The following is a 12,270-nucleotide window of genomic DNA, read 5'->3' on the forward strand; positions in this document are numbered from 1 at the left end:
CTTGAGACCCTCTGGGTGAGTAGTGCGCTATACAAATTCTTGAACTTGAACTTGAACTTTATACAATTTAATTTAATAGTTGCTCCACAGTTCCAACTCATATTGGGACTTCCTTGGTTGACTGAACACAATCCTGCAATAAACTGGTGTGCAAGAACTATAGAAAGGAATTCTGAGTATTGCAGGGAAAATTGTTTCAGAAAACATGAGCAACATCGAGAATTAAATGCAGCAACCCAACTTTGCAAGAATGGAGCATCTGTTTGTGTGATACAAACAAATGAGGTTCCAGAAGAGAACCAGGATTACATTGATGTGCTCAATAAATTAGAAACAGAAAAAAGTCCCCCACATCGCTCGTACGATTGTAAGATTGAATTTGAACCTGGATCTAATTTGCCCTGCAGTCGGATATATGCACTGATGGAAAAAGAGAACCAGCATTTAAAAGATTACCTTGAGAAGTATTTGGACAACAGATTTATTAGACCTTCTCAGTCCCCAGTCTCATCCCCCCTTTTCATTGTTCCTTTAAAAAGGGGGGAATGAAGACCTTGCATCGACTAACGAGCAATCAGTTGTATCCCAAGAATCAATATTCCTTGACCCTTATTTCTGTGCTTTTAGATCAAGTAAAAGGGGCAAAAATGTACACCAAACTGGATCTTAAATGTGCTCAATACTTGATTAGACTACGCAAAGTTGTTGAGTGGAAGACGACATTTAGTACAAAATATGGCCTATTTGAGTACCAAGTAATACTGGATAGGCTTTTCAACGCCCCCGCCGCCTTTCAGCATTTCATTAACGACATCCTGAAAGACTTCGTAGATCAATGTGACATCGTATACATCGAGGATTTTCTAATTTACTCAACATCTGAAGCGGAACATCAGGAGCAAGTGAGGGCAGTGTTTCAAAGACTTAGAGAAAATACCTTGTATGCCAAGTTGGAAAAATTCTCCTTCAATGTAACTACTGTGAAGTTTTTAGGATTCGGATCTCATCTTCTGGAATAACAATGGACGAGCAGAAGGTTAAGGCCGTCACAGAGAGGAAATCCCCAACAACAATGAAGGAAGTTAAAAGCTTCATTGGTTTCGCACATTTTTACAGGCGGTTTATCCATGAATTCTACCAGAAAATCATTCATTTTACTCAATTATTGAAGAAAGGTGTGTCTTTCAAATGTTCAGAAGAAGCCTTCAAGTCCCTGAAGAAAAGTTTCACATCTGCCCCAGTACGACTCCATGCAGATTCGTCAGAGTCATTCTACAGAGAAATAGACGTGTCGGAATTTGCCATAGGAGGTATTCCATCACAGAGACACAAGGAGATGGGGCAATTGCATGCGGTGGCTTAATGTTCCAGAAAGTTGAATCCAGCAGAAGTGAATTATACGATAACAGCGAAGCAATTACTAGCCATTAAGGATGCTTTAAGGAATGGAGACACTACTCTTAATGGGAGCAAGACACACTGTGACCATTTTCACCGATCATAGGAATTTGACATTTTTAAAATACGCAAGAACCTTAACTCCCGACAATTTCGATGGTCGTTATACTTCGCTGATTTTGATTTTATCATAACCTACAAACCAGAAGCTAAGAATGGAAAGGCCGATGCGTTATCAAGATGGATACTGAAAATCACAAGACCTTAATTGAAAAACAAGAAATAATCCCTCAAGAACAGATTGTGGGAGCAGTCTCCAATGAGACTTTTGCAAGACAAGTCATGGAATTCCTTAATCCTGATGAAATGAAGGAAAGGGCAGATCAAGATTCAAAAAGAGAAATTCAAGATCAGTTACCCTACTAAGATGAGGCCTTGTATTTACCCACAAAAGAATTACAAGCTAAGGCAATTTGTGAATGTCATAATAGTCCTCTGGCTGGTCATAATGGAATTCAAAAGACTGGAGACGTGATAAAAAGAAGATTTTGGTGACCACAGATGAATCAAGATGTTCAACAATACGTGACTAGTTGTGATATCTGTGCTTGGGGAAAATTCAGAGAGACAGGCCCCTAAAGGTTTTCTGAGCCCCTTACCAACTCCTCCACACCCCTGGCACACAGTGACCTTAGATCTCAAAGTAAACCTACCCTTCCAAAAAGGATATAACCTAATTTTAGTCTGTGTAGATACTTTCACCAAAATTACACATTTTATTGCTTTAAAGAACATTCCCACTACTAACAACTAACGCAACATTTCAACCAACACATAATTCAACTCCATGGTATACTCAAGCTTAACATCACAGATCGGGTGGGAATATGTATCAACATTCTGGAGGGCTTACACAAAAGGGTTACATTTTGAGACCAGATTCTCTACTATTCACCCAAAGGCCAATGGACAAACTGAAAGAACTAATCAAGAACTGGAGCAATACCTCAGACTATTTTTGTTGGATGAGGAAGGGGATTGACCAGGTCTACTATGGACAGCACAGTTTGCCCACCATAATGCAAAAATGTTTCTACTGGCTTCTCTCCCTTCTATATGAACTAAGGTCTGCATCCAATCTCATTAATAGAACCTGGGACTGTAAAGGTACGAGGTCTAGAAGATATAGTTCAGCATCTAGCTCGGGTCCACCAAGTCGCAGTAAGAAATTTAAATAACGCTAAAGATCGTTATAAACATTTAGCTGATAAGAAACAAAGAAAATAACCCACCTTTCAGGTTGGAGACGGTTTGGCTCAGTAGAAGAACCTGAAGTTAAAAAGGAACCGCAAGTTTCAACCATGTTTTGTGTGTCCATATCCCATAGAGAAAATAAAAAATTCAGTGACTTATCGTTTGACCCTTCCAGACAGCACTAAGATTTGCCCCATTTTTCATGTCTTGCTGTTACAAAAGGATCAACCCGGTTTGAGGCTCACAGGGGCATATTATCAACAAATAGCGATATTTATCGCTATGTAGGCTTAGCGGCAATTTTTTTTATCGCCGCACATCACCGGATTTTATCGCTGAGATAACGTGCTATTAGCAACGTTTATCTCAAAAGCGATAAAATTCCTGGCGATAGCGGCAAAATCCATGAATATCGCTGAGAATACAGCGATATTCACGCATTATCGCTAACAGGGTCTTAGCCATTATATCCACCTCCATTGGATATAATGGCTAAGAACTGGTTTGAGCAGGCGTTAGTTTTTAGTAATAGGCGATAGCGAGGTTAGCGACTGCTTTCAGTCGCTAACAGGTTGGGAACGCCCACTTTGCATGTCATTAGCAATAAATATCGCTACCATGCAAAGCGGGCCCCAAACCGCTCGATATCGCCTACAAGCTGTCGCTAACTGCTGTTGGCGAATGTCTGACAAAATATAGAAAGACAAAATATCGACCTACAAAAATATTGGAGCAATAATATTGATGTCAACAATATAGACATCCTATCTACAAAAAGGTAAGTACAAAAATATCGAGAAAAAAAATATTGATGTCAAATACATCGTTTTTTAAAAATATTATTTTTTTATTTAAAAAAATATGTACAATTAATTAAAAAATACTTAAAAATATAATAAACATAGTACAAAATATATTATATTATTTAACATTAATAAGTAATATACATAATTTAATGTAAAAAATAATTAAACATATACATATAATAAATAATATGTATATTTAATAATCAGTTGTAATATGTATTGCAATAACTTATAAATAATTAAAAATATTATATATTACAAATTCATCTATACACATAAAATATTAACATAAATAAAAATTAAATAATTATGCAAAACAAATTTAAAAAATGTAATTTACATTTAATATTTTTAAAATAATGATATACTACATTAACTAAAACAATACAAAAATATTAAGTAACAGAGGGATTAAAACACTATTCCAACTCCCAAAAAAACAACAGTAAGGAATTACTCCAGAGAGTGCAACAGTAGGGTAAGTGTTGGATAGCGTAGGGGTAAAAATTACTATTCCAATTCTAGAGAGTGCAACAGTAGGGAAAGTGTTGGATAGCGTACGGGTAAAATTACGATCCCCACTCCCGAGAGTGCAACAGTAGGGAAAGTGTTGGATAGTGTAGGGGTAAAATTTACTATTCCCACTCCAGAGAGTGCAACAGTAGGGAAAGTGTTGGATAGCCTCAAAGTTAAAAATAACATACTTATAAATAAATTAATATTTTAAAATATTAAACAAATTATTTATTAAATTAATCCAAACTATTTACAAATATCAATAAATAATTATTTAAAAAATATTTACCAATTAATCATTAATATCCAATAAATTATCAATACCCAACTATAAATGTAATAACTACTTAATTACATATAAATTACTTTACACACTATGAACGCACAACAAATGCCAATAATAAAATAATACACTTAAGATAATTATCAATTAATCAATTAATTAAAATTAATTACCAATTAATAATTAATTCACAACTATATAATTAGCAAAAACAATTAATTATTACTCAATTACATTTAAATTGCTTCCCACGCTATTCCCCTATAAACCTATAACCCGCTACAGAATATAATTATCAATTAATCAATGAATTAAGGGAGGAGGAGCTTCGCGGGCAAGCAAGATGGCCGCGTAAGCTCGGAGCTCCGCAGACCCTCCGACCCTCCGCACATATCCTGGAAGAAATCCTGATCCACGGTAAGCATGGGCGGAAAATCCGTTCCGCTCGAGGATTTTGCGGATTTTCGGTGAATTCGCAATCCACGAGATTCGCGAATTTCCCGCAAAATCCGCAAATCCGCGAGCAGCGGATTTTATGGCTTGCTCGCACTGTTCGCGTGAGTTCGCGGCTTCCCAGTTCAACTTCGCGCCCCGCTAATAAGCGCTAAATTGCAGAAATACGATTTTAGCAAAACTGAAACTACTTACCAGGTTCAAAAGTTCAAGCTCATCATTAGTAGCCATTTCCTGTAGTGCTTCCTGAGGGGCCCCTCCAGAGTTCAGTTGCCTACTTGCAACTATTATGTGACCCTGCTCTGACCCTCAGAATAGTTACACAAAGGTCCTGAATTACAGCTAAGGCAGACAAGCAGGAGCCAGGCTGGAAGTTCAAATCCAGTGACACATTAATCAGCCCCTAATTCATTATTGTCAGTTGGGGCAGGGCAGGTGTTGTAACTAATTTTGCAACAATGAAAGCACTTAGCAAGTGCAAAAGATCACTAATCAGGAAGCACTAAGGAAGCAGGTGCCAGCTAAAACAATATTCTGTGACACATTAATCAGCCCCAAATTAATTCAGGTCACTTGAGGCAGGGAAGGTGTGCTTTGCTTTGCCGAAAATAATGTACACTGGACAACCAGAGGGTGCGGTGATGAAACAGAGGGTGGCATGGGTGGGCCAGAGGGTGGCATGAGTAGTCAGAGAGTGGCAGTGGTGACAGAGAGTGGCAGTGATGAAGAAGAGTGTCCCAAACAGGCTGGACAAGTAGAAACAACAAGTTCGCAAAACTTGCGACCCGACAGGTAAGTTCGCGTTTGCGAAATTGTACAAAACCCTCGCGAACTGGCAGAAACCCGCGCGAACACACAAAAAAAAATCCGCAAATTCGCGGATTTTGCGGATTGCGAGTTCGCAAATCCGCAAAATTTGCGAACGCGAGATTCGCAAAATTCGCCCATGCTTAATCCACGGTGGTGGATTCCAATTGGCAAATGGTCACAGACGCGGGATTCGCTTTCCGTTTCTGAATACGACATTTCTTGGCAAAGTTATGTCGAGTTGAACTTTGTGCCAGGGATGCGCCATTGTCCCGGAGGTGGCCGACGATTAAGAAGACACGGTGCATGATTGATATGCGGAGTAAGCGTCTTCTATTCCTGCTGGCGGAGTGCACGTAGCCGCGGAGTAGCCTATTGCTGTCTTGGCCCTCGGGGAAGCTACGCTCCGTGCCCGCTCGAGTGCCTACAGCGTCATCGCCATAGTGCCCTTTGTTCTCTCCGGACCCAACATGGCTGGCAGGGGTGAACCCGACAGGACGGCGAACCGGGCTAGCAGGAAGACGGTTCAACCCCAGACAAATAAGATCGATCGATATGCCCAGCAAAGGACCTCGCCCTCTGTGGTCGCTCAGTCTAAGGACTCCTTACGCACGGGCTCACCCGAGGGGTCAGAGCCCACTCTTCGCGACATCATGGGGGCTATCACAAGCATCAGGACTGAGATGCATAAGCAGCACGAGGTCCTGACACACAAGGTGGACACCCTGGCTGTCGATTTCAACCTGATCAGGGCCGACCTGGGCAAAACGAATGATCGAGTGAAATCTCTCGATATCAAGACCTCCAGCCTCACGACCGATGTCTCGGACCTGCAAGCGGAGGTCCGTACTCTGCGGTCGGTCAATGACCTGTTCTCGAGACGGCTGGAGGATTTCGAAGGACGTGCCAGGCGGCAGAATGTGCGCATCATTGGGGTGCCGGAGGGTGCGGAGGAAGCAGCCGTCGATCTCTTTGTTGAGGACTTGGTAAAGACCCATCTCGCTCCAGCAGGTCTCAGTCACTTTTTCTCGGTGGAGCGGGCCCACAGAATACCTGGCGGCCCTCCGAAGACGGGCGTCGCTCCGAGACCCATCATTGCCCGTCTATTCAATTTCCGAGATCGGGATGCGATTCTCCAGGCCTCGAGGCGACAAGGGCCTCTCAAGTTCCAGAACGCTGATGTGAACTTCTACCCGGACTTCACCAGGGCTGTTTAGAGACAGCGCCAAAGTTTTGCAGGGGTGAAACGGCGCCTCAGGGACTTGGGGCTGAAGTACTCCATGCTGTTCCCCGCTAAACTGCGCGTCAAACGCGATGGCCGAGCACTGTTTTTTGATATGCCTGAGTCTGCGAGTGACTGGCTGGACACTTTGCCGCACCGTCGAGAGGAACAGGAGGAACATTCTGAAGGCGCTTCTGGAGGCCCTGATCTTCAGGAATAGTGCTTCTCGCACTGCCTTTATCGGTTGGTGTGCCCGTTGACTGTGACTGATAATGCCAAGCTGTTGCACTTTATTTGGAATATCCTATTTTTACATGGAGGGTGGCAGGGGGGGACTGCCGGGGTTCCTTACTCCTCTAGGGTCCTTTTTGTAGTTTAGTTTATGGGGCGACAGGCACACTGCTGGTTGGGGGTGCTTTTTAGTCTGCTGCAGGGGTACAGGGTGGGGGGTGGTGTTGGGGATGGTTTTGTGTGTTTTCTTTGTTTCTTTCTTCTTCCCTTCAGGCAATGGGTAATATCTGTTTTGTTTCACTTGTCGATGAGACCTCTGGGGGCTGGTGGGGTCTTGGGACAGGACGATGGGGGGTGGGAAACTGCAAGTTCTTTGTTGGAATGTCAATGGCTTGGGTGATCGTATTAAGAGAGGGGTGGTACTGCAACTGCTTAAACGACATATGCCTGATATTGTTCTCTTGCAGGAGACGCACTTGGTGGGGAATACGTGTAGAGCACTCAACAGGAAGGGTTTCAAAATGGTGGCTCATTCTGGGTTCTCTTCGGGGTCCCGGGGGGCGGGTGTTATGGTGCGCACGTCCCTCCCCTTTGAGATTGATTCCACTATTGTTGATGAGAGGGGGCAGTACGCAGCCGTTGCGGGGCGCTGGGAAGGGCGTGTCTTGACATTGGTTTCGGTTTATGTTCCTCCGGGTGTGCAAAATAACACCTTCCAGGACCTTGGTAGCGCCATTTTGAATTTGCCAGCGGGGTTGCTCATTGTGGGGGGTGACTTTAATTCTGTTTGCTCCGGATCCTTGGACCGACATCCGCCTAGAGACCTCCGTGATTCGCAACTGTGGTTGCCCACTTTCCTTGACACTACGGGGTTGGTCGACTGCTGGAGACTTCTACATCCCTCCCAGAGCCAATACTCATTTCATTCTGGCGCTCACGGTAGTCTTTCCAGGATCGATTACGTCGTTGCCTTGGCAGCTCATGCACCGGCGGTCTCTGAGGCCCGCTTCTTGGCAAGGGGTATCTCGGATCATTCCCCGCTGTGGGTCTCATTCGACTTTAACATTGTTGTAACGGAGCGACCGGTGGTGGTCAATCCGTGGTAGTTCCACAACCCCAAGACTCGTGATCTCCCGGCCAAGGCTATCGAACTCTACTTCACCGAGAACGCGGGGTCGGTTGCATCGGCTGCCACTTTGTGGGAGGCTTTTAAGACGGTCTTGCGGGGTGAGGCATTTTCTCTTATAGCTGAAGCCCGTAGGAATAGAGACACCGACTTGGTGCGTATCGAGGAGGAGATCATGGAGCTCGACTCCCGATTGGATGCGGGCCCTGAGCCCGACCTGCTACATAATCTCTCCCTTAAACAATCTGAGTATCGAGACCTTGCCACCGACGCTGCTCTCGTCCTGGGCAGGGAACAGCAGGGTCGGATCTACGACGTTGGTGACAAGGCGGGCAAGTTGCTGGCTTGGCTTGATAAGAAAGAGAGGGCCAGCCGCGTTGTCCCGGAGATACTGGGAGAGGACGGAGTGTTGGTCACCGACCCGAGCGCCATCGCTGAGTCCTTCTCGGACTACTTTCAGGGTGTTTATTCTTCTGTCTCGGACCGGTCTGAAGCCGACTCGGGCGCTTTCCTGTCGGACATCGATCTCCCGTGCCTTTCGGAAGCGGATTGAGACGACCTGAATAGGGATATATCTGTGGACGAGGTTGCACTCGCAATTCGTTCCTTGAGATCTGGCAAGGCGCCTGGCCCTAACGGTATTCCGGTAGAGCTATACAAGATCAAACCGGATGTGGTTTCCCCGCATTTGCGGAATATGTTTCTGGAGGCGCGGGAGGCTGGCATACTTCCCCCTGACCAGAGGTTGGCCACCATCGTGGTTATCCATAAGGAAGGGAAGCCAAGAGACTTGTGCCGATCGTATCGCCCCATCTCTCTTTTGAACGCGGAGCCTAAGATTCTAGCCAAAATGCTCGCCAACCGTCTGATTGGCGTCATCAGTGACTTAGTGCACCCGGACCAGTCGGGCTTTGTTCCACACCGCAACACTGCTCTTAAGCTGCGTCGACTTCACGGTGCCCTGGCCAGGGCCCATACGCTTGAGGAGCCGGCTGTACTGGCGTCGTTGGATGCCACAATGGCTTTCGACTCCCTCGAGTGGAGTTATCTGTGGGCAGTGTTGGCGAAGCTCGGTTTTGGCCCGGAATTTGTGGGGTGGGTCAAACTCCTATATGCCGGACCGCTGGCAAACGTGACTGCCAACGGTCGAGTTTCCGCACCCTTTGTTCTTCAGAGGGGCACCAGGAAGGGCTGTCCTTTGTCGCCCCTCCTGTTTGCACTCGCGCTTGAACCGCTGGCGGCCTGGTTACGCAGCCACCCCGACCTACATGGTATCAGATGGGCCCCTGACTTCGAGGACCGAGTGTCACTCTACGCAGATGATATTCTGTTGTACCTCACTTCCCCCTGCAAATCCCTTATTGTGGCCTGTGACGTATTGCGACTTTCGATCAGTACTCTGGCCTAGTTATTAACTGGTCCAAGTCATATTTGTACGTCCTGAAAGGGGGAACGACTCGCCTTCCGAGGGGTTGTGGCATACAGGTGGCAAGCCAGGGCTTTAAATATTTGGGGATCTACATCTCCACTAATTCCAAGGCACGCTATGAGCACAATTTGCTTCCCCCTCTTCTCCGCCTCTGGCGTGATGTGGAGGGGTGGCGTAAACTCCCGCTCTCCCTGCTTGGGCGCGTGGCGTTGTTTAAAATGATGTCCTTGCCCAGGTTCCTTTACGCCCTACAAAATACCCAAGACCCGGTCCCAGCTCGATACTTCGGTGAGATCGAGAACTTACAACGCGCCCTACTATGGGATGGCCGCCCTCGCATTGCTATCACGAAGCTCACGCTACCGTGGTACGATGGGGGGATAGCATTACCTGATATGAGGAGGTATTACTGGGCCTCCCAGTTAGCAGCTATTAATCATGGTTTATACGGTCCAGCGGACAACCCGGGCTATGCCATGGATCGATGGCTGCTGAGCGGAGGGAAGTATCACAGGGCACTTTACTCGAGGTCTCTCGACAGGCGGATGTTTGGTCCAACGAAAACCGCGGTCCATATTTGGAGGGCGATTACTAAGGCGCAGGGATGGAAGGATAGACTAACGAAGGCGACCCCATTATACGATTTGGACATCCTGGGTAAATTATGGCATACCAAGGGCTTTGACAAGTGGGATCTAATTGGCATCTCCAGAGTGGAGGACGTGTTGCTGCGTGGCGAGGTTAAAACTTTCGCCCAGTTACAAGCAGAGTTTCGGCTGGGTGACACGGAATTCTTCCGGTATGCTCAGCTGAGACATGCATTGCTGTCCGCCAAGCCGGAGGGGGAGGTGATTCCCGATAGCTCTCCTTTGGAAGATAGGGTGCTGGATGGCCATATGCCAGACAGTGCCATTTCTTTGACATACAAGAAACTCATCAACGTCCGTACAGACCTCCTCCTGGGTGTGAGGGACCAGTGGGTGCGAGATGGGATAGAGATTGATGACGAAGATTGGCAGAGTGCGGTGTCCTCCCCTAAGGAGGTAGCTATCTCCTCCCGTCTTCGGCTGGTGCAGCTCAAAATCCTGCACAGAGTGTATGTCACTGGTCCCAGACTTGTGCATATGGGCTACTCTGTCGATGGCCTTTGTAGGCGCGGCTGTGGCGCTCTTGCCACTTTCTTGCACATTTTATGGGAATATCCTGCAATAGCTCCCTACTGGCGACGTGTGCACTCGATTATGAGCGAGGTGACTGGGGTAGATGTGCATGCGGAAGCCAGGAGATGCCTTTTGAACATTTGGGGTCCGACAGAATATACCGTGGCCCAGACCCGATGGGTGACCCTTGGCAATATGGTTGCGAAACGGGACATCGCACAGATGTGGGGAGCCACAATGGCTCCGAAGGTTGTACAGTGGAAGGCCAATATGGATTGGTGTATGTTCCGGGAAAAGACTGTATATGTTGCCAGGGGTAAACCTAAGAAATGGCAGAAAATGTGGGGGGCTTGGAACGAATACAGAGGGGACATCTGCGTACCTCCGGACTCCGCTCTGCAGGAGGAACACTTATCACTGTAGCCTGTGACTCCAACTGTATATTTTTCATGCTGTCATCCTGTGTTCCCCACCCTCCGCATTCCTAGTATTCTATTCTACTGACATATCTGTGTTCACTGTGCCCTCCCGGCCCCCTCACTACGCCTCACTGTACTCTACATTCCATTGCCTCTTCTTTGCGCCAGTTTCGGCGCTTCCTTTCTCTTTTCTCTTTTCTTCCCCTTTTCTGCACTAGTTATAACATTTGAAAATCAACCTTCATTCGTTCTGGTGTACTGATTCATGCACTTCTGTTCCTTTTCTCCATTCTGCTGCCTCGCCTCCGGGATGTAAGGCTGAATAGCTGTGTGCATTGTTTCTTAAATAAAGGTTTTCAAAAATAAAAAATAAAAAAAATCAATGAATTAAGGTTAATTACCAATTAATAAAAATGAATTACCAATTAATTAAAATTAATTTATAATCCCTAAAAAATGAATAATTAATTTAGTATAATTCAATTACTACCCACCATATTCCCCTATAAACCCACCACCCACTACAGAACATAATTATCAATCAATTAATTAAAATAAATTACCAATTAATAAAAATTAATTACCAATTGATTAAAATTAATTTATAATTCCTAAAAAACGTAATAATTAGTTTAGTATAATTAAATTACTTCCCACCCTATTCCCCTATTAACCCCCAACCCACTACAGAACATAATTATCAATTATTCAATGAATTAAAATAAATGACTAATTAATAAAAATGAATTACCAATTAATTTAAAGTAATTTATCATTTCCAAACAATTAATAATTTATTTAGTATAATTAAATTACTTCCCACCCTATTCCCCTATAAACCCACAACCCGCTACAGTACTAAAATACATCATTTACTTAAATTGCATTTAAAAAAAAAAACATATTAAATACATAATAATATACATAAAAATCATATAAAAATCGATATTAGTAATATCGATATTACTTACATCGTTATTAACAAAATCGATATTACTTACCTCCGAAATTCTGTCCCTTCGATATTAAAAAAATCAATGTTTGTTACCTTCTATAGTCTGTCCCTTTGATATTAAAACATCGATATTACGGTAGGTCGATATTAAAAAATCAATATTTTGACTGGATACCGCTGTTAGCGACAGCTTGCTAATAGGGCGATAGAA

This window comes from Lissotriton vulgaris, chromosome 12, assembly GCF_964263255.1.
Source record: "Lissotriton vulgaris chromosome 12, aLisVul1.2, whole genome shotgun sequence".
NCBI lineage: Eukaryota > Metazoa > Chordata > Amphibia > Caudata > Salamandridae > Lissotriton > Lissotriton vulgaris.